The following is a 21,099-nucleotide window of genomic DNA, read 5'->3' on the forward strand; positions in this document are numbered from 1 at the left end:
CCCCACACACACACTTCTATATACAATTTATTTTTTATCTTCACTCCTATCTGAAATTTATCTAAACTATTGTCATTTTTATCCCCACACTTGGGTCTTCCACCAGGAACTTCCCCATCTGGTTTTGAAGAGAATAAACTTTGCTTTGGAAACATCATTCATTAAGTTGCTTTGTACTGTGGAGCCACTTAAGTGTTTCTTGACAAAGAAGTGGTTGAAGATAGCATTTGAAAATGCAGGCAAAGGAAATTCTAAGTTGGCTTTCAGGAGTATGAAGAAAATAAAAACTGGCCAGTTCTCTTTAAACTCCTCTTAGAATAGAGCCATATTAACCTAATGGGAAGAGAGTATAACTCTCCTATGTTGTGAAAATTTTTTTTGATTTCTTACTGAGTCTAAGTGAAACTATTACTAAACAACAATTAAACAATCAACTCTTTGGAAATTTAAGTGAACCCCATGTGAAATCATATCAGAACCTAATCTACCAAACTAGATAAGAATAATTTAGTATGGGCTTTGAGATGCTGTTTTGAATGTGCCCCTCTTAAGTTTTCCTCAAAATGTATTAAGAGTCTTAATTCCAAAAAAATCCCCTTATATGCATATGCATGTGTGTGTATTTATGTACATGTGAAATGATTCCAATAGTTAAGACATGCTTTGGTAATGGTACTCATAATGGGAGAAATGGTGAATGTAGATATGACCAATGGTGACTGTTTTGTTAATGGAATTTGGAGAAATGCTTATAGAATATATTGCTATTTGGAAATTTGGCTGAAAATATCAGAGATAAGCATATCTTTGTTTCATGGGTCCACCATTCTTATAAAAATGTTTAAAGATTTTATTTATTTATTTGACAGAGACAGGGAGAGAGCACACTAGCATGAGCCCAGGGGAGGGGCAAAGGGAGAGGGAGAAGCAGACTCCCCGCTGAGCAGGGACACTTCCTTGGGGCTCAATCCCAAGACCCTGAAATCATGACCCGAGCCAAAGGCAGATGCTTAACTGACTGAGCCACCCAAGCATTCCTGGGTCTACCGTTCTTAAAACTTATTTCTTTCAATATCTAGTTATGCTTCTCCTGTTTTTTCAACAGTGGTAAAAACTATGCTTTCAGAAAGATCTTCATCAGTAATAAATCCAAGTAACATTTAGCAACGAGATAATCGTTTGCTAAGTTTTGGAAACTAGGATTAACATTCTGTAGAATTTATAGTGATTTTCCATTGCAAATAATTCTTATTTTGACATAAATATTTTCCTTTAATAAACCATATAGAAAAGAAGTTGAGTCCTCTGTTTTCTTTTATAATATTTTTGGCTACCTCAGATATCTTCTATCAGGGTAGATATGTACTTGATTCTTCAAAAAATATTGATTTTCCCTTGGTTATAAAAATAAGGTCTGGCATACCTGAATTTGAATCTCAGTTTTGCCACTTTTAAACCATATAACTTCAAACTAATTCCTCTATCTAAAAACTCAGAATGTTAGTGGCTTATTTAATTTTAGTGAGAATTAAATAACACAAGCAAAGCATTAACAGAGTATCTGGCCATTAGTAAATGCCTAAAAATTATAACTTTTTATTAACATTTTATAAGTTTATAAATTAAATGAGATAATATCACATATATATGAAATTATACAAACACGTATACTTAGCACAGCATATTGTAAGACAATAAGTGGTAGCTAAAATTTATAAGTTAAAAGATATGGGAAATAAAGAAAAATGTGCAGAAGAAAGGAAAGTTACCTAAAATCTTATCAGCCAGTAACAAAAAGCCAATGTTTAGCTTCTTTTGTTATGTATTATTAAATTCAAGGGAATCGGCACTAGGTGACATCAAGATACACATTTATTTTCAAAGCAAGGAAAATATTTGGAATTATTGATAAATTGTAAATAAGAACAGAAGTATGTACAATTTGCTAACTGCTTATTTAGTATTGTTGATCTCATAATAATGGCACTTTTTTAAAAAAGGAGCTTGTAAATTGAAGAAAATGTATTAGTTATAGTTATAATAACATTTTTGCAAATGGAAAACACACACACGCACACCATGAATTATTCAAGTACTATTTTAAAATCATCTGGAACTACTACCTCTTACTTGAATTCTTATTACTCAAAATATGGTCAATGGATAGGCACCATCAGCATAACAAGCTGTGATAAATACAGACACTTGAGTTTTGCCCTAAACTCATTGAATCAAAAATCTGCAGTTTGATTAATGTGCATATAAATATCACTTATATACCTTTAAATTTGAGAAGCAATCTTTTAAACCAAACCAAACCAAAGAGGGAGAAAAACAGAAGTAAAGTTTAGTGGGGTTGCACATATTCTAGTACAATGATTCAGATAGGTAAAAAATAAAAAGTGCTAAATTAATCAAATTTTTATATGTCAAAATTTTATATTTATATTTGTTTTGTGTGAGTAAAAGCATATGTCCTGTAAAAACGGTACTGGTACCTCAATTGTACAAGCTTGTATCAGTGTTTTTGACAATTACTGGTTTCCCTCTTGGTATGTTGTTGGTCAGAGTTACTGATAGGACACAAGTGATTTAAAGAACTATAAATATTTCACCCTGGCCTGTGCATACTCACAAAAATTCCTGCTTGAATCCAAAATTAATAGTACATATGTATAAGCGATTGTGTATTGAATCCACACTGAGAGTACTACAGTGAGGACACTTTCGGAAAATAATGTAAAGTAATGCATACAATTATAGCCTTTGCTTCTTGTTAAGGAAGGAACATAAATAAATTAGTTTTATTTTTTAATGGGAGTTGTTTTAATATCTCAAAAGGGCAGGTATATGTGCAGAAATATGAAAAAAAGGATTCTTTTATGATTTTCTATTTACTAATTCTTTAAATGCAATATTCTTTTGTCTTCCTTTAGGAATGAATAAAAATAAGAATAACTAGTTAGAATATATTTTAACATGTATCCGTTCATCCATACATTCATTAAGCAGGAATTTTTAAGCAGAGGCTGTAATCCTGTCCTAATGGATTCTGCATTCCAGTGAGGAAAAGAGATTATAGACAAATTGCAATTATGATTATAGGTTATGATAGGAGGGGGATATGTTGGGATTTCAGGAAAATCCTCTTTGAGAAAGTGACTTGAACTGAGACCCTAAGGTATAAAAAGGATCTAACTGCAGAGAATTCCAGGCTTGATTTCCTGAAAAGCAAAGTCCTTAGGTGCTTGAGGCCAGGATTTATTATGAGAAGAGCATACAGAGAAGCCCAATAAAAATGAGAGAAAAATTGTATAATATTTGAGAGGTAGACTGTAGCCTGTTCATGTCAGAGTTTGTAGGCCATGATAAGATAATTGGATTTTATCCCAAGTACAATACAAAGCCACTGAAGAATTTTAAACAGGGTAGTAAAATTATGGTTTATGCTATAAAGTCTACCCTGGCTAGAGTGTGAGCATGGACTGTAGAAGAGGTCATGAGCAGGATCAGTGAGAATAGGTAGAAGGCTTTGCACTGTTCTAGATGTTCAATTATGATGGCTTCAGCTGGTGAGAGGAGAGAGCAGTTTGGATTCTAGCTATATTTAGTGTGCATAATTACCATGGAAAAGGTAGTTAATTAAAAAGATCTTCATGTTTCTGACTTGAGTACAAAGGACATGTGTTAATTTCCTAGGAAGTAGGGACTACCTAGGAAAGCATGAGAGGAAATTTAAGAATTCAAGTTTGGAGTAAGTTTAAAAGGTAGTAGATACCCTGGGGATTAAGACAGTGGGCTCTGGGGAAGGTTCAAATCCTACCCTAAGTGGTTAATAGCAGTGGATCATGAATAATTTACTTAAGCTGTACCTTTGTTTTCTCATCTTTAAAAGAAAGGGAGGTTAATAATACCTACCTTATAGCGTTGTTGTAAATATTAGATAATTCCTATAAAATGGTAAGAATAAGCAACAAAATAATAATTATCACTATTATGAATGCTCACACAATGAGTAATGTCAAGTAGAAAAGCTGGCATACAAGTTTGAGGTTTGAAGGAACATGACTGACATTCCAATTCTTTTAAGAAATGATTACTATCAAATCAACGTGTTGTACACCTTAAATTTTTTTTTAAAGATTTTATTTATTTGACAGAGAGAGACACAGTGAGAGAGGGAACACAAGCAGGGGGAGTGGGAGAGGGAGAAGCAGACTTCCCGCTGAGCAGGGAGCCCAATGCGGGGCTCGATCCCGGGATCCTGGGATCATGATCTGAGCTGAAGGCAGACGCCTAATGACTGAGCCACCCAGGCACCCCTGTACACCTTAAATTTATACAGTGTTATATGTCAAGTATATTTCAGTTAAGGAAGGCAGAAAAAAGAAAGCTTTTCACCTCATTGTACTTACTTTGAGTTCATAAAAACGGTCCTAGGATAGCTTTTACTATTTTTTCTTTTTTTTTGGTCAACTTACCTTTCTCCTTTACCCTTCTCTCTTTCTGTGGATTGCGCAGGAAAGTTGACACAGAGCTGGGAAGTAGCAGAAGTGTCATCAAGACAATGGAAAAGTCAGATTCTAATTCTAAAAAGAACATTTCATTTCCCTTTTTCAACTTTACAACTATTCCAAAAGTAGATTTTAACTTTTAATTGATTGTATTGAAATTTCCTGCATAAATAGACCATAACCATTTTTGATAACAGATTATCAGATCATCCATTGATTAACTACTGAAACCACAAGGGATAATCTGGAATTTGCATGTTGACTTTATTGTCAAATTAACCTTTGAAATGGCAGGTTGATTGACACAACAAAAATACTTTCTCTTTCAGGTCTACATTGTAACAAATTATAACAACATATCATTTTTACTTCTGGAGTGGAACATTGATTCCTTCAGCTATATAAATGTATTTGAACATGAGTTTGATCCATTTATCTATTTAATAAAAAAAGAAAGAAATTTAATGAATGCCTGGGTGGTAGATACTTTGTCATGTTCTGAGAATTCCAATAAACATGACAGCGTACTTGTTTCAAGATGCAAAACCCCAAATATGTGAAGTGGCTTAGTCTCTATTGTGTTTCTTTAAAAGCTTTATAAAACAGGTGCTATGTAAATTTGAATTATTATTGTTGTGGTCATTAATATATGGAGATCCTTCTAGAAGCAAGTATCCTTTTTTTTAACATGTTTTCTTCATTCATTTTTTGGTAGCCTTGAAACAGAGTCATGCAAAGAGGCTCAGAAAAGAACACAGAAAGTAGCCACCATCAGCATGAGGAGCCCAACAAGTCAGCCTGGTAAGTGGAAAAAATGATGCATGCATATCTTTTTCTGTGTGTCATTAAATCTGCTGAGATTGCTTTTTATGCAAAAAAATCCTCATAGTTTACAACAAAAATGAGAGTGGGTCTAAAAGGAGAATGTCTATGACATTGATTCTCATTACTTCAAAGACCTTAGGAAGGTGGTATTTGGCAGGAATAGTCACAGCATTTTGTTATACACAGATAATGGTGTTACAGTAGCTACATGACCTTATAAAAGTTTCTTAATTCTTTGAGTCTTAGCTTCCGTGTTTGAAAATGGAGATGATGGGGATGCCTGGGTGGCTCAGTTGGTTGAGCATCAGACTCTTGGTTTCTGCTTAGGTCATGATCTCAGGGATCTTAAGATCAAGCCCTGTGTCAGGGGGCTCTGCTCTGCATGTGGAGCCTGCTTAAGGTTCTCTCTCTCCCTCTGCCTCTCCCTTCCTCACCCCTGCTCGCACATGTGCATGCTCTCTCTCTAAAAAAGAAGAAAGAAAGAAAGAAAGAAAGAGAAAGAAGGAAGGAAGGAAGGAAGGAAGAAAAGAAAGAAAGAAAAGAAAAGAAAGAAAGGAAGGGAGGAAGGGAGGAAGGGAGGAAGGGAGGAAGGGAGGAAGGGAGGAAGGGAGGAAGGGAGGAAGGGAGGAAGGGAGGAAGAAAGAAAGAAAGAAAGAAAGAAAGAAAGAAAGAAAGAAAGAAAGAAAGAAAGAAAGAAAGAAAGAAAGAAAGAAAGAAAGAAAGAAAGAAAGAAAGAAGAAAGAAAGAAATAGAAAAGAAAGAAAGAAAGAAAGAGAAAGAAAGAAAGAAATAAAGAAAGAAAGAAAGAAAGAAAGAAAGAAAGAAAGAAAGAAAGAAAGAAAAAGAAAGAAAGAAAGAAAAAGAAAGAAAGAAAGAAAGAAAGAAAGAAAGAAGAAAGAAAGAAAGAAAGAAAGAAAGAAAGAAAGAAAGAAAATGGAGATTATGGTAGTTATCTTGTTATGTTTTCCTAAGAACTAAGTAAGAAACTGCGTATAAACAGTCAATTAGTTTCTTTAGCATAAAGAGGTTAAAGACATAAGATTAGTATTTACTGAATACTTTCAATGTGCCAAGTACTAAATGCTAACTACTTTACTGCATTGTTTTATTGAATACTCACAGTGCTTAAAGGTAGAAGCTATTATTGTTCTCATTTTACAGATGAAGAAACTGTACTATTGAAAAATTATGTGACTTGTCTTTAAATCACAAACTGCTTTGACAGTTGAGTGCAGTCCTGTCTCATGCCAAAGTTTCTATACTTGCATTCATTCATAAACTCAATAAACATTTACTGGGCAGCTAACAAATACCAAGTTTCCCTTAGCTGAGATGCCATGCTATTTCCCGACTGATTATTGCTTGTAATATAATAACTATATATTCATAAGATGCATTATAGTTTCCAAATAATTTATGAGTAAATAATTTTATTATTGATATACCCTGTATGGAAGACAAAGTAGGGATCATTATGTGTATTTTACAGATGGAAAAATTGAGGTCCCAGGAGGTTAACTGGCTCACTGGGTGTCTTACAGGCTCAGTGCTTTTCAGACTCTATGGGTCAAGGGTCATTTTTTTTGTGTTTTTTTTTTTAAGTTTTTATTTAAATTCCAGTTTGTTAACATAGAGTGTATATTTGTTTCAGGGGTACAATATAGTGATTCAACACTTGCATACAACACCCAGTACTCATTACAGCAAGTGCACTCCTTAATCTTCATCACCAGTTTAACCCATTCCCCCACCTACCTCCCTCTGGTAACCATCAGTTTGTTCTCTATAATTAAGAGTATGTTTCTTGGTTTGCCTTTCTCTATCTTTTTTTTCCTTTGCTTATTTGTTTTGTTTCTTAAATTTTACATGTGAGTAAAATCATATGGTATTTGTCTTTCTCTGACTGACTTATTTCACTTAACATAATACTCTCTAGCTCAATCCATGTAGTTGCAAATGGCAAGATTTCATTCTTTTTTATGGCTGAGCAATATTCCATGGTATACCATATATGCCAAATCTTTATCCATTCTTTGTTTGATGGATGCTTGGACTGTTTCTATAATTTGAGTATTATAGATAATGCCGCTATAAACATCGGGATGTATGTATCCCTTAATACATTTGAATCCATTGCAGACTGAATGTTTTTGCAAACATTAATTACCAGAGAAATAAAATGATTAAAAGACAGACACAAAATATGTAAGTCCACATATTTATTAGTTGTTATTATTCTGCAGACTTAAAATTATAAAATGGCTATAAAAGATTTTAATGCTTTCTCTCCATGGTCCATTTTCGATACTTCTCATGGTGTAGACTAGTTAGCATTTGAAGATTAATACTAGCCTGTAGACCAGACAGTAAGCCTTTCAGCACCAATAGAGCTAGTAAGAAACAGATATCATGTTCAGTCCCAGGCCTTTGTCCTTCAAATTCAGGCCTTTTCATGTTACTCCATAAGACTTCAGCATACACAAGAAACCTGTTATGGTCTAAGGTATGAGGCGATCAAATTCCTAATTGTTCAAATGAAACAGATGCAAGAAAACTGACACCGACAAAACATCTTTAAAGAGTTATAGGAAACAGCATGAAAAAAAAGTGGAAAACAATTGAAAGTTTATAGGAATGATTTCTTTTAAATTTACATATCAGAAATCAAGACTTAAAATTTTTGATATGTGATATATTGTTAAAAGACATTCTCAAAATAGGGTTTTTTTTCTCTTCTCTTTTCATTCTGTTTATTTTTGGAAAAGAGGAGTTATGTTGTATTTAGAAGACTGGGCCTTATCAGTTCCCAAGCAGTATATAGACCTTGTATAATTCTAAGAGATAAAAGTGGAACTTGGCCAGCTATGAAATGAAAATGAACTCATCTTACCACTGTATTGAAGTGGCCAGAAAATAAATGTTACTTATTCATTTCAAAAACTACTAAAGAAAATTGAAGCACTTTTGGTACACAATAAGATGCATATTGCGTGAGCAATGAAAATTTACTCTGTAAGATGGTTTTGTGGCTTTCTCAGTTTTACTGAAATGGATCCAAATATTTACATGTGCTATTTTATTAATAAGTATTTTACCATCTGTGTCAAAGTGGTATTGCACAGATGTTCAGGAATAACTTTGGTTGTGAGTAAATATTAGAAGAAGATTGAATTTTTCTCCAAATGATGCTGATGGATTTTTTTTATCATAGTTTAAGATGTCAGAAATAGTTGTTGTTTTAAAGTCCTGCCAACTTAACAGTGCTTGATGAAGCTTAAAATGGCTATAAGGACATTAGAGAAGGGTGGAAATTTATGACAACATTCAAAACTGGGACTTTCAGCCAATCCATTATTATCTTCTGGAGAAATTCCCCATCATTAAATAGAAAATCACAATGAAGTAGAGCAAACCCATGGCCTTAAATAATTTAAACAGATTCTGTGCCCGTCACTTAGTTTCTGCCCCTCTGACTCAGAGATCCAAGAATTGTATCACTGAGAAAGTTAGGAAGTCATAGCTGCACACTCCTCGTTAGTCAGTGCCATTATATCCATTCAAGGATATACACTCCCTCTGAAAGAAGGACTGAAAGAAATGCATTGCATTCAAGCAGAAAGTTAGGTAGTCCCAATAGGCTTTATAGGTGTAATAATGTGACTAGGGACAGTAGTACTGTGTGTGTGTGTGTGTGTGTGTGTGTGTGTGTGTGTGTGTGTGTGTGTGTGTGTGTCTGTAATACTTATTAGATCAGAATCAGAAGAACAACAGTGGGGAAAGAAGAGGGTCCATGAACATTTTAGCAGAAGTGCTTTATGTGAATTCCTGCTACTCGTTAGAATTTGGGCCTGAAGTTGTTCACAATCTACTTTGCAAAGTGAAGCACAGATGCTTTCTGCTAAAAACCAGGTTATCAGTAGGATCAAGAGCTAAGAGTCAGCCTTATGACTTATTTGTTGAGAAATACTACCTTTCAATAGATTTTTATTACATTTTCCAATTAGTAACTTTCCAATTAGTAACAAGCAATAACAAAACCAAACATGGTTTGGATAATGATTACTTGACACAGGAAGTGAAAGCCTCAGAGGTAAAGCAAATGTAGAACAATAAATTAATACAGAAACAAGAAAAATACTTGAGGAAAACTTTTGTCTTCCTTACAAATGCATTGATTGACTTAGAATTAGAAGCCATAGAAATTGAAAAAGTTGAAATGCAAAGGACTGAAAAGAAACAGAAAATGCAACAGAAGAAGTAAATCTGCCTTTGAAGGCAACAAATAATGTCATCAGATTTGTGGAAAGCAAATTGAGGAAGCAGTCGTAGAATGCAGAGGACCAGGACAAATGAGAAAATAATGAGGTAAAAAAAATGACCAACATGGAAAAGAAAAATCAAACATGCAGATAATTATTTGTAACCAAAGAGAAAAAGAATAAATAAAAGAAAATCAGTCATCAAAGAATCACTAGGGAAAAAAGTCTTGCCCAAAAAGGAAATAAGAAGGGTTTTTACAACTCTAGATTTCATTTGCTAAGATGTAAGATCTTTTTCATATTGTATCATAATTTCTTATTCTTTAAAAGTTAGGAAAATCTAATGGTAAACAAAGATTATTTTGAATCTGATAGTTTTGGGGGTTTGTTTGCTTGATTGTTGTTTAGTGCTTCATGCTTCTAGGTTATAGAAGCTTTGTCTATTTAGGCTTTCTTGTTTTCCTTAAACAATTTTGGTAATTGGTGTTAACCTAGAAAAACTATCAATGCTGAGTAATTGTCCATGCATGAACATATATTTAGAAAAAAAAAAGACTCAGTGTCAATGCACCAGTGGAATAATTCAGTGATTTTAATTTTTCTCTCTTAATCTCTTCTTTTTTCTGACATATAAAATAATCATATATCATTGGCCAGTTAAAGATCTTATTGAAATATACTTAAGAACAGTACACAAATAATAGGTGAACAGCTCAATAAATTATCACAAAGCTCAGAAACATGTGTAATAACCACTCAAATTAGGAAATAAAATAAAACAAACAAAATTAAAGGTGCTCTTTTTTCTTTCTAATCATGAATCCCAGTCATCTATAAGGTAACCACTTTCCTGAATTCTCATACTGTACATTATTTTACATTTTTTGAGTTTTATGCAAATAGACTGATAGAGTTTGTACTTGTGTGGCTTCCTGATCTCAATAATATTTATGTAAGATTTCTATGTACAGCAGTAATTTATTTTTCAATGCTATATACTATTCCATTGTGGCCAGTTTGTGGTGCTTACAGTCTTTGGGGGCATATATGTGCATATTTCTGTTGGATGTACAATTATTTATGTGTGATTCATATGTTCGTTTTTAGTAGATAACTGATCATTTTCCGAACTGGTATACTAATTTGTATTCCCACCAGCAGAGGATATGAATCCTCACCAACACTTGGTAATTATCAGGGATTTTTATTTTAGCCATTCTGGTGGGTGTGCTGTGGTATCCCATTGTGGTTTAACTGACATTTATTTCCATAATGACTGATAATTGTGGTGTTGCTAGATCAACAATTCCCTTGGTACTCCCAAATTAAAAGGCAAACGGAGATTTAGAGGAGGTATTAAGAAAGATGATAGCTTTATCCACCTCGACTAAATAAAAAACTTGTATTTATTTTATATTCATACATGTTTATTCTTCAAGAAAAATGAACATATAAAAGCCCTTCTGAACATATTATTATTATTTTCCTGGTAGAAAAAACAAAGAGAAGTAGTTATACTGTAACATTGGAATGGAATTTATGTCAATCACTATAAAGCTTAGATTCTGTGATACATAGAATTCCTTTGCTTATTTAGTTAGAAGGAAAAAATATCAGACTTTGTGCTATGAAATCAAGGTTCATGGCATAGACTAGTTGGACTGTGAAGAGATCTAAAATTCCCCTTTACCTAGGGAATTTTTTTTAATTTTTTAAATTTTTTTTAAAATTTAAAAAAATTTTTTAAAATGTAATAACATCTGTTAAATGTGTGCAAGCCCAACAATCTCATTCAACTTGAAATTCAACTTAACCAATTTTGCTGAACTTTTACTTTCCCTTCAGCTAATTAATAGGATGCAATCTATCAATTTTGTCTTATTTCATTGGGTACAAACCAGTCTTATGACAGTAGAATCACAGTTGAATGGTGATGATTAGAGTTTGTTGCAAGAGAGCAATTGCACACTCCATTTCTGTGTTGGGAAAACTAATTATCTGTCCAGCCATTTGAAACTAGGGATGGCACATGGGCAATAGGTGTGAAAACAATCCAGGAAGGCAGTGTTCATGTCAGATTTTGACAGAGGGCCTAGGTTTTTCACCTATGCAGCAAGTGTGACAGCTCTATCACTTCCCAGGCATTTCCTCTGGTGGGCTATGCAATGGTTCATTTACTTCCAGTACTATTAGTTTTCAAACAGTGTGAGAGCTTGGCTTATATGTTACTGAGACAATTAGATGTGCATAATCTGATACTATGTTGTGAAATGGCATGCTTTATTTTTAATGAAACCATATTATCAGAGATTAGCTAGATCAGATTTGTGGTTGTCAGAGGTGGGGGTAGAGAGTGTGGGGGGGTGTTGGATGAATGTGATCAAAAGGCACAGACTTCTAGTTATAAGTACTGCAGATGTACAACGTGATGAGTACAGTTAACACTACTGTATGGTATATTTGAAAATTGTTAAGAGACTAGATGTTAAGAGCTCTTGTCACAAGTATAAAAAAAAGTCTTTTTTTTCTTTTCTTTCTTTTTTTTTTTTTTTTGGTACCAGTATGAGATGATGGAGATTAACTTACTGTGATCATAATATCACAATCTATGTAAAGTCAAGTCCTTATGCTATACATCTTAAACTTACACAATGCTGTCGATTATATCCCAATAAAACTAGGGAAAAAAGGAAATTAGAGATTAGCTAGATCCAAATGCACTTATTATTGTAATAAAATGTACATAATATAAAATATACCATTTTAACCAATTGTTAGTGTATAGTTTTGTGGTAGTGAACACCTTCATATTGTTGTGCAATTGTCACCTCATCCATCTCCATAACTCTTCCATACACTATTCTTGATCACACGCAGACACTCTACTCCCATACCGTTTCACCACCCTTATATGTATAGTGTGTATCTATTAACAGAGATTTATAATTATTTTTTATGAATTTGTCTTTAACTCTTATAGAAAACAAAGTGTGAAATTATAAGCCAAACTTACAATAATACTGTTATTTATATTTGTTTGTATATTTACTTTTACTGGAGAATCAGTAAGGTCTTCATGTCAACATTGTCCCTACTACATTGTTTGCCACTCTAACATATGATGGAAGGGAGAAAAAGCTGAGATTAAGAGTCAACTAAGTTTAAGTTATTTTTATTGGTGGATCAGATCCTCCTATTTTATCTCTGTGTCTTAGCACCAGAGTTAGTTTGTAATTAATTCTTTATGAGCAATATTTTTAGTAATGTTTAATCAATGTCTAGTGCCATTCCCATGATTAAGCAATACACATGTGATATAGAGGTGTCTGGGTAATTATACTTATGCCTTCTGTTAGATTTCATAACAGGAAGAAAACTGGAAAATCAAGTAACAATTTGATGAAATCAGCACTCTACTAAAAATCTAAGGTAATGAGCTATTAATAAATTTTCATAGCCATGTTCTCACTCTAAAATAAAAACCTGACAAATGGCCTTAACTAAGAATTTCTGAAAGCATTTATCAACAAAAGAGTAAAGAGAATTGAAAGGAAACATGGAGATTATGATCCATTCATTTAGGCATGTCCATTTTCCGCAAGTTGTACCCATATGTCATTTATAGATTTTTCCTGGAAACATGGCTTTCAAAACAGGAACACTTGTAATAAGTTTTACATAGAGTGAACTGTATGTTTAACCTGTGCTAAAGAAACAAAAATCACTGGACATATTAGTCATGCAAAGCAAATGAAAAAATCCATTAGTGGGAATTATTAAAAAGGGAAGATATAAATTCCCATCCATCTAAACAGCTATAACATAAAGCTTGTATTTATTTTATATTCATACATATTTATTCTTCAAGAAAAATGAACATATAAAAGCCCTTCTGAACATATTATTATTTTCCTGGTAAAAAAAACAAAGAGAAGTAGTTATACTGTAACATTGGAATGGAATTTATGTCAATCACTATAAAGCTTAGATTCTGTGATACATAGAATTCCTTTGATTATTTAGTTAGAAGGAAAAAATATCGGACTTTGTGCTATGAAATCAAGGTTCATGGCATAGACTAGTTGGACTGTGAAGTGAGAAATTTTTCCCTGAACAGAATGCTAGTTTCTTTCCAAACCTATATGTTAGGGAAATGTTTTATCTTGATAGATTCTACAAAAAGTCCTAGCAAGATATTGATGTAGAAAATTCATAGGGACATTCTTGATGCGTTGCCACTGACGGATTCTTGTCTTGTAGAGGCATAATATGAAGTACATTAAAATGAAAACAAGCTTGTTTTCTGTAACTTCAAATAAAGAAAAAATAATCTTTATTAGGACAGGAAGAAGTGAATACAAGATACTTTAAATTTATAGGTTTCATTAAAATTTATTTTCCTGTCAACTGTACTCAAAACAGCTAACATACTTATTAGTATGTTATACTAATTAGTATACTAAGTATACTAATTAGTATACTACTTATACTAATTTCATTAAATCACTATGTAATTCCTTCACTTCCTTTTTTTAATCATTGAATTATAAAACTCTCTGATAGCTCAATTTGGCTCCTCCCTCCCATGGAAGCCGTATCAACTGAGTATTTTTCACACAACTACACACACTCAAGGGCACACACACACACACACATTTGTCTGTAAGTTCAAGCAAAAGTCCATGATTTTGCATTTATTGGCAGCTCAGATGACCTTTCTATAGAGACCATTCTCTTCTAACTTCCAAGGCTAAATCTTTTCTATTTACTAGGTCCTTTTCTCAGCAGAACTAGGTCCTTTTCTCAGCAGAAATGGAAGTACTAATATACCTATAATCCAGGCTATCTATAGGCCATATTAGAAGATAGTTGAATGTTTTCCTCATATTCACTTTTTATTCCCTTTTTCAATGTGGTTTTTGTTTGGTTGGTTGGTTTATTGTTTTTTGTGTTTTTTTTGTTTTTGCCTTGTGATCCAATGTCTTTCCCTATGACATCTCACTCCTTTAATAAATCAATTATATTTTAGGTATCAGGAAAAAAAATTCATAAATTACTTCATATTAAATTGAAACTAATGGGCAGGCTCTATTTTGTAATAGCATTTTCCTTTAGTAAGGAATATTGCATATCTATGCAAGGAATTATAGGCTCTCACGGCAGAAACAAGAAACGATATTTACTTTAAAATTTGCGTGATCATAAAATTTGTTGTCCAAACCCAGAAACCTCGATAGTGAAAAGGGCACTATTAATTGCATGGGGCTAGTGGTGTAAACTGGGACTGTGCCTGGCACATCAGAGCAACTGGTCCCCCAGCCTATAATGTCATTTTTAGCCCTAGGCTTCTCTGTCCAGAGTATCCAGCCCTTCATGTGGTTTTTGCAGACATATGCTGTTTTGTAAAACTTCAGATCCAAACAAATGGAGAGCATTCCTCATTAAGGTGTCCCTGAGATGACGTAGAAATTTTAGGATAGGCAATTTTCCAGATTTTAGTATAGAAAATGTGGTCAGTATTAGTATAGTACATGGTTAATACAGTATGTGGTCCCTTGCAAAAGGGAACTTGATGTCTACTCGTTTCTACTCTTCAAAAGCTAAGTTACTGTATGAGTCCACATTACTTCATTGAGCCTCTACTCTTGTCTATAGAGTGGTGGGGGAAAGTAATTAGAATAGAGGATGCTTAATGATATTTCCAGCACTGGTAGTCTATGAGACTGAGCAGGAGTTATGATAAGCTTTCCTGTTTCCAATAAATAATACCACAAACTAAAAAAGTCATTTGTATAAAATTGATGTGAATTTTTAGATCCCTCTAATAATGATTGAAGAGATAGGTGACAAACACCTTCAATTCCATTTTCCCCTCTATTTATTATATTTGTTCATGCACCGAGTGTGCTTGATGTCTGTTGAAAATGAGATGCTGGGGCGCCTGGGTGGCTCAGTCGTTAAACGTCTGCCTTCGGCTCAGGTCATGATCCCAGGGTCCTGGGATTGAGCCCCACATCAGGCTCCCTGCTAAGCGGGAAGCCTGCTTCTCCCTCTCCCATTCCCCCTGCTTGTGTTCCCTTTCTCGCTGTGTCTCTCTCTGCCAAATAAATAAAAAAAAAAAAAAAGAAAAAGAAAATGAGATGCTATTGAAAACTCCAGTATAAGATTTTTTGGTGAGAGTATGATGAATGTTAGTGCAGCATGTGACCCCATTTATTGATCATGAAATGAAAATAAGGGCACTAGTTTTTGTTTTATTGATTCCTAAAACATGATTTAAAGCATGTTGTCTCTAATAATTCTGTATTATTTACACTGAAAGAAGAATACCATTCCAGGGACTCTGGGATGTCTTCTGACAATAATAATGACTACATAATTGTTCTCTCTTTGGTGAAGAGTTAGATTCTCTGGTTCTAGGTAGAGTTAGGTTCTCTGGGAGGTTCACTCAGTTTCTCTGGTTCTAGGATAAAAAAGTAGCATAAGTTAGGACTAAGGTTTAGCAAAGATAAATACAAATATTGGTATTAAGTTAAGGAAACTTTGGGAGAGAACCAATACAGGTTTTAGAAGCTGACAGATCCCACTTCAAATTTTGACCCCACTGATAACTGGCTTTGTAACCGTAGACCCAATTACTTATCTTCTTTGAGCCTTAGTTCCCTCACATGTGAAATGGACTGTTGATAATTTCGTCATGGAATATTGAGAAAATTATATAAGATAAATAAGTAGAGCTGTTTCAGTCACCATAATGTCACAGATCCCATACTATTTCTTGCTTGAGAATCTTGAACAAATACAATCATGAACGGCCACATGTGTTTGGATTTAGGTTTTTTTTTTCCTAATCTTTGTATTGGACTCTTAAAACTATTCCCATGCCCTTGCTACCCCCCAACCCCAAATGAAATCGTTAATGATGCTAATTTGCCAGCTCTGCTGATATCAGACTAGCTGATGTATCAGCAGGTGGGAATGACTCTTATTTTTCAGGACACCAGTGCCAAATATTTCATACTCAATAGAGCAATTGCTTTGCATCCTAAAGAATCCAACATTCCTTTTTATTATTTTTCAGTATTTTAGTCATTTGTAATCAAAAGAAATGAATATGTGTCCAGCCTAAATCATGAGTAGTTTATTTGATGCTGAATGTGTTCAACTAGTGAATCATTGAACATTATGTCAAAAACTAATGATGTACTATACCTACTATACCTTGGGTAATTGAATTTAAATAAAAAAGATGCTTTCAGCACAGAAAAAAAAAAGAAGGAAAGGAAAGAAAACAGGGCAGAATGAATAGGAGGAGCCCAGTGGATCTTTAGGGCATAAGAACCTATTCGCTATGATACTTTAAGGGCAGATACATGTCATTATACACTTGTCAAAACTGAGTGTACAACTCAAAGTGAAAGTGCATGTAAACTATACACCTTAGCTAATAATAAGATCAACATCGGCTCATCAGTTGTAACACATGTATCACACTAATGCAAGAGGGTTAGTAATTGGGTAAACTGGATGTGGAGGTAGGGAGATAGGGACCATCTATATTTCCCATTCATTTTTTTTTCTGTAAACCTAAAACCATCAAAAGAAATAAAGTCTATTTAAAAACAACAACAACAAAAAAAGTGTTATGATCTTTGACAGAATAAATAAAAATGTAAGATGCCCTACAAGGCTAGAGCACACCATTTTCCAGAAATCCCCCAAATAACTGACAGTGAGGGATGAATGGTGGGGGAGAACATGGAGGTTGTGAAAAGACAGCTTATATAACACTTTAAGCTCCCACTGAGGTCAATCAAGAATTGTCTTATTATCTCAACATTGTGTAATATGTTCCAAATGCCCACCTGGAACATTATTTCGATTTGTATTCCTTTAGAATCAACTTCAATTCCCAGTACTATCTTCTATCATTTTATGTTGTTATAGAGGTGAATTAGATATTTGTGGCAGATTAGATTTCTCTTTGTATTGGGGGGAAAAAAGAAAAAGAAAATGACAACAAGGAAGGAGAAAGCAGGAGTGGATTTGTGCCCAAGTATTTAGAATCATACTATAGTTGCAATGGTATCTAGGTACTTTTAACCTATGTCAATTAGTTTTTTTTTAAATTCATCAACTTTTAAAAATAACTTTTAATAAAATTGTAGTTGAGAGGGAAAGAGACATGGGTTTCTAGACATTTTAATCTATTTGCATTATGAGGTGGAGTTCTTGATAGCTTTTCTTTCTTCTAAGTTTTTATTTAAATTCCAGTTGACATATATTAGTTTCAGGTGTACAATACAGTGATTCATCACTTCCATATATCACCTACTCCTCATCACAGCAAGTGCACTCCTTAATCCGCATCACCTGTTTAACTCATCCCCACCCCCCCACCTTCTGTCTGCTAACCATCAGTATGTTCTCTATAGTTAGGAGTCTGCTTCTTGGTTGCCTCTCTCTTGTTTTTCCCTTTGCGATGTTTATAGCAACATTATCTACAATAGCCAAATTATGGAAACAGCCCAAGTACCCATTGACTGATGAATGGATAAAGAAGATGTGGAATACATATACAATGGAATATTACTCAGCCATAGAAAAGAATGAAATCTCGCCATTTGCAATGTGGATGGAGCTAGAGAGTATAATGCTAAGCGAAATAGGACAGTCAGAGAAAGACAAATACCATATGATTTCACTCATACATGGAATTTAAAAAGATAACTTATATTTTCTTAACTCTCACCACTCCCTCCCCCCTGCAACATGTCCTGTAGGCTGAGAGAAATATCTTAACCATGGAATACTATCCATCTTGAAATCCTTTTTCAAATACCCATACACTAAAGGAATTAATTGCCAAAGGGAGAAGTAAAATGTCCTGTCATATGTGTACTGTATTTAACATTGTCTTTTCATTGAAAGAACATTTTTCTACCTGCATGGCATAAGGATTTTCAGTTTCCTCATTTTTCCCCTACTGCACTCCATTCTTTTTTTTTCTTTAATTTTTTTTTACACTCCATTATTATATGTAATCCTAGTTCCATCTTTCATTTTTAGGAAGTAGCCTATAATCCAGATTTTAAAAAGCCTTGCTCTACTGCAGGGCTGTTTTCAGTATTGGAAAATATGTTTAGGTTAGTGTAAAGCTAGATTTTTCTAATTGTTCTCAGAAAGTTTGCAGACACACCCATCTTTCACTTATCCAGAGGTCATTTATTTTTCAACTTTGACCACCAAGAACACAGTTAAGATTGTAAAAGGATTCTGAGATTTAAGGACAGAGAGATACCACACCGCATATGGGGTTTTGCACACAATATATTTGCTCTTATATTAAGCATAATTCTAACTGGTTCTATTATCTGGTTTTTGAGACTACAGAGAATTAGAAAGGCAGAGTCTGCTTAAAGTATATATATCGGCAGCATCGAAAAAGGGGCAGCTGACAGAACAGCAATGGATAAAATAAGACACTCAAATATACAGATTAGAAAATTTACAAAAATGAAATTACTGTGATATTGAACCAAATCCCTTAGATACCAAAAAATAAATATATGTCTATTTTATTATGTTTAAGAAAGACATGAATATGTGATACCCTTTTTAAAAATCGATCGATGTGAGTCAGCTGCTGGTTTCTTCTGGACATGTTGCTTCATGTTTATAAGTTGTCTTGTGCAACTTCAACAGCTATTCTCTTTGGGAATTAATATGCATACATACTGTCTTCACTTCAAACTTCAAAGGACATAAGATGATATTACAATAATATAGAAATTTTAAGTCCTCCAAATATTTCTACTCTTTTAGAATGCCAGATGATGATGTATTCATTTGGTAAATACTGTATTTCCTGAGAATCTTCTGTGGACCAGGAACATTGATTCTAAGAGTACAACTGTGAACAAGACATTAGCCTAACATGGAGGAGCAAAAGTCTATATTTGACCCTGGGTCCACATTAATCTTCATACCAAATGTCCCTTTACCCACTCACAAACACTAAATGAGGTAATATAGATGGAATTTTGTGGCACCTGGGAGAGGCTTAATCAGTGTTCATTGATATTGATTCAACTCACAGTTCCATTTATTCTTCTCAACAACCCAGTGAGGTGAAGATTACTACCATCCCTAAAGACCATCCACATGTTACTAAATATCTTGAACTCAGATTCATTAACTGTAAACTAGGTATATAAATACCTAACTTATAGGCTTATTATGAAGATTCAAGAAAAACAATTACATGTGAAATATGCAGTATTTGCATTGAGTGTGCTCCAACCTAGTCTTTTATTTTTGGTTTGATTTTAATTCCAGTGTAGTCAATGTAAATTATTATATTAGTTTCAGGTGTACAATACAGTGATTCAACAGTTCCATATATTACTCAGTGCTGATCAAGATAAATGTATTCTTAATCCCCTTCACCTATTTCATTCATCCTCCTACCCACCTCTCCTCTGGTAACCATCTGTTCTCTGTACATTAGAGCCTGTTTTTTGGGTTGTCTCTCTTTTCCCTTCATTTGTTTTCTTTCTTAAATTCTACATATGAGTGATATTATATGGTATTTGTCTTTTTCTGACTGGCTTATTTCCTTTAACATTGCACTCTCTATACTCATCCATGTTGTTGCAAATGGCAAGATTTCATTCTTTTATTTAAGATTATTTATTTATTTATTTATTTGACAGAGAGAGACAGCAAGAGAGGGAACACAAGCAGGGGGAGTGGGTGAGGGAGAAGAGGCTTCCCGCTTAGCAGGGAGCCCGATGCGGGGCTCGATCCCGGGACCCTGAGATCATGACATGAGCTGAAGGCAGATACTTAACGACTGAGCCACCCAGGCACCCTAGATTTCATTCTTTTTTATGGATGAATAATGTTCCTCTGTGTGTGTGTGTGTGTGTGTGTGTGTGTGTGTGTGTGTGTGTGTGTGTGTACATACCACCTCTTCTTTATTCATTTATCTATTGATGGACACTGGGGCTGCTTCTACACTTTGAGTCTTGTAAATGATGCTGCAGTAAACATAGGGGTACATATATCCTTTCAAATTAGTCCTGAGATTACTGGGTCATAGGGTCGTTCTATGTTTATTTTTGCTTTTGTTTCCCTTGCCTCAGGAGACATAGCTAGAAAAATGTTGCCACAGCTGATGTCAGAAAAATTACTGCTGGTGCTCTCTTCTAGGATTTTTATGGTTTTAGGTCTCACATTTAGGTCCTTAATCCATTTTGTGTTGTTTTGTTGGGATTGGCATTTTATTTTCTTTTTTACTTCTTTTTAAGTATTTCTTTAAATTCCAGTTAGTTAACATACAGTGTAATATCAGTGTTGGGTGTACAATGGTATACTGTAAGAAAGTGGTCCAGTTTCATTCTTCTGCATGTAGCTGTCCATTTTTCCCAACACCATTTATTGAAAAGACTGTCTTTTCCCCATTGGATATTCTTGCTTCCTTTTTCAAAGATTAATTG

General features: G+C 34.0%; 1 protein-coding gene across 3 annotated transcripts in view; it reads left to right on the top strand.

Annotated features, from left to right (window-relative positions):
* LINGO2 (leucine rich repeat and Ig domain containing 2) overlaps positions 1 to 21,099 on the top strand; it is a 1,255,110-nt gene that overhangs the window by 708,731 nt on the left and 525,280 nt on the right. For all 3 annotated transcript variants that reach the window (XM_027614289.2, XM_027614287.2, XM_027614288.1), the window contains one exon: positions 5,230 to 5,315. The gene's annotated coding sequence lies outside the window, so the exon portion shown is untranslated. The remainder of the gene's footprint in view (positions 1 to 5,229; positions 5,316 to 21,099) is intronic.

This window comes from Zalophus californianus, chromosome 13 (genome assembly GCF_009762305.2).
Source record: "Zalophus californianus isolate mZalCal1 chromosome 13, mZalCal1.pri.v2, whole genome shotgun sequence".
NCBI lineage: Eukaryota > Metazoa > Chordata > Mammalia > Carnivora > Otariidae > Zalophus > Zalophus californianus.